The following is a 2952-nucleotide window of genomic DNA, read 5'->3' as shown; positions in this document are numbered from 1 at the left end:
AGATCGACCAGAGGTAGCAAGATGACGCACACGCAGCGCTGTGCACACTTAGATTCCAAGAGGACACACATTCAGGGAGGCCCGGGCATGCCAAGGGGTGCGTGTGAACCGGGACACACTGAAACAGAAAAAGCAGGGAGCAGTTTTGGGGACAGACGCCACGAGAGTCAGACGCACGGTGCACCTGCTGTGAGAACCCGGCCTCGTCCAGACAGCACGGAAAACGCCCCACCCGAGCCGGAACACGCGGGGCACCCTCCCAGAGGCGGGGCCACAGCAGAGCACACGCACGCATGCACGCATCACAGACACACACACACGGACACGTGCTCACGCAGACAGGCACGGGGAGGAAGAGGAGACTGAAATAGCTGGAGAGGTAAAGTCAGGTTAAAAATAGAGTGGGAGAGGAGGAGAGAGCCAAGATTGACTGCTGAAGGTATGAGAAATTCGGAGTTATTCTGGCCACACCACAGCATCAGCACAGCTGCCAAGCAGCCTGGGAAAAGATGGTCAGCGCCACTGAAGCTATCGGAGGTCACAGGACAGAGAGAGACAGAGAGACGGGGCACAGAGGCAGAGGGAGAGGCGGAGGGGCCCAGCCTGGCCCAGGGGCATCCCTGTGAGCAGCAGATGGGAGGAAGGAGACAGGGAGGGAGGGAGAGAAGCCAAGAAAGGTTAGTCGGACACAAGTGAAGAGGCTGCAGGGTGGACAAGGGGACAAGGAGCGAGGCGGCCGAGAGGAGAGGCCGAGAGGAGGCGGGGACACACACCGGGACGGAGGAAGCATGGTGGCTTCGGAGCGGGGGGCAGCGATGGGGTGGCCAGGTCCCGTCCTGCCCCCCACCCCACTCTGGGGGGTGGGGCCATGATGGAAACCATTTGGATCCCGAGAAGCGATGGTGAGAGGGACGGACAGGGCATGAGGCATGCGTGGGTGCAGGGCAGCGCTGGTGAGGTGGGCCGGGCGAGTAGGGTATGGGAGCCAGGAGCAGCCGTGGCCTCCTTCCCTCCCCCTCGCGGGCCCAGGAGCCGTCTGCATCTCTTGGGGCTCCAGCACTGAGGCCTAGGGGTCTGGGGGGTCCTGGATGGGGGGTGCTTCAGGGCCACCAAGAACTGTGGGAGTGGGGGGCAGTGACTTGCTAAATGCACTCCCACCTTGCTTGGGACCTGGAGTGGCCACACCTCCTCCTAGGGCTCTTCTGTCTCCCGGGAACCTGCGGCTAACAGACCTGGGGGCGCTGGATGCTCTCCCCTACCACAGCCGTGGGCCACCCATCTGCTACCCCGGAGACACCTGGCCAAGGGGTCAGCTGGGTGGCGAAGGGGGCGCTGGGACTGGAGGGCAAACCCTGGACGTGGAGGCAGAAGCTGAGGAGGAAGGGAACAGCTGACCCAATCTCACCATTGCAAGGTCCATGCAGCCAGGAGCCCAGAAGGGTGGACCCTAAAGTGCCCGGTGCCCGGAGGGTGATGCCAATGCCAAGCTTGGGGGAGGGGAGAGTGCCGGGCAGGAAGCACCCTAGCAGTGGCCCATCGCCTGAGAAACACCCCAACAGCCATGAGAAATGAGCTTCCGGAATGGAGTAGGTATGACTGGGTGGGAATGGCCTGGGTCCACTCTGAAAGTCAGGCTGGGTGGGGGCGAGGGCGCAGGGCCCCCACCTCCACACCCACCTTTCCCAGAAAGGCAGGGGACGACTGATGCAATGATCAGAAGGGATGAGTGTGTTAAAATATGGAGTGAGACCTGAGTGGCAAGGAGGTAAAAATAGGCGGTGGGTGAAAATGGAGCCAGTTAATTAACACATGGGTGATGTGAAATCTCGTTTCCAGCCTGCATCTGCTCCCTCACGCTTCACACCTTTGTCGTCCAGGAGCTCGGGTTCTTAGCAAGGCTTTCAGAGGGCTCCAGCTCCTGTGGCCCCTAGCCCTCTCCCCCAAAGACCTCTGGCTGGCCTGTGGGAAGCCGGGACTCCGATGGTTCCAGTGGCCTGGAGGTGGCAGACTCGGCTCCTCCCGCATCCCAGGACCTGGGCTCAGGGTGTGACACCATTTGTGCCCGTGAGCGGAAGAGCTGGTCCCATGCTCCCCTCCCACTCTCTGTTCACTTGCGGCTTTGCCCACCAGACATGCCACTGTGAACTTGGGATGGGAAGAACATAGGAGAGTTGGGTTTCCAGAAGCCACTGCAGAGACAGCAAGTTGGCAAACTCGGCCTGTCCTCCCCTCCCGCACAGGCCCCCAGCAGCAGCCTGGGACAGTCCCTCCTGCACCTTTCGGGCTCTTAGTGAGTGAGGGTCAGGGTCCCTGCCTGGCAGACAGGCTCTGACCCATGCCTCAACCCGAGGGGCTGCTCCCTCGCTAGAGGCTTAGCATGTCCGAGTTGGAAGGGGTCACCCTGTCCAATCCCTCACTTGACAGACGAGGAAGCAGAGGCCCAGAGAAGGGCTGTGACTTGCCCAATGTCTCAAAACCAGAGCTAGAAGGAGGTGGCCTGGCTGTCAGGCCACACAACTCTCCTGTAGGCCTTTGGTCTGATGAAAAGTACAACCCAATCAAGAGGATGAGTCCTCCTCCCGCGATTACAGGTATGTACCTGACCCAGCCCAAGGCCAGGCGGGAGGCGGCGGCCAGACCAGGTGCAGGGTCATCCTGCCTTAGTGATGCTGCCTGAACCCTGGGTCCCTTGACCTTTGCCCGACCCTTCTCCATGAGAGCGCTCCGCTCCCTCCTTGAGGTGAGGGCATCAGATGATGCTTCCTTTGGCTCCTGATGACCAGGGCGACAGATGGTTAAATGCCCAGCCCTCTGCTCAGCCCATGCTGGGGCTACGTGGGCTACTCCCGAAGGCCAGCTGCAGGGCTCCCAGTGACAGAGGGCCTGACCAGCCCCTGCCACCTGCTCTTACCCCCCACCCACCCCGTTCCCTGAGTTATCTCAGGCTCGGGG

At 61.4% G+C, this 2952-nt stretch overlaps 1 protein-coding gene across 1 annotated transcript in view; it reads right to left on the bottom strand.

The window, feature by feature from the left end:
• SYT7 (synaptotagmin VII) overlaps positions 1 to 2952 on the bottom strand; it is a 38868-nt gene that overhangs the window by 16503 nt on the left and 19413 nt on the right. The window lies entirely within an intron of this gene.

Source organism: Bison bison, unplaced genomic scaffold (assembly GCF_000754665.1).
Source record: "Bison bison bison isolate TAMUID 2011002044 unplaced genomic scaffold, Bison_UMD1.0 scf7180017864334, whole genome shotgun sequence".
Classification (NCBI taxonomy): domain Eukaryota; kingdom Metazoa; phylum Chordata; class Mammalia; order Artiodactyla; family Bovidae; genus Bison; species Bison bison.
The sequence above is the reverse complement of the archived record's forward strand: the minus strand, read 5'-3'. Positions and strand labels throughout refer to the sequence as shown.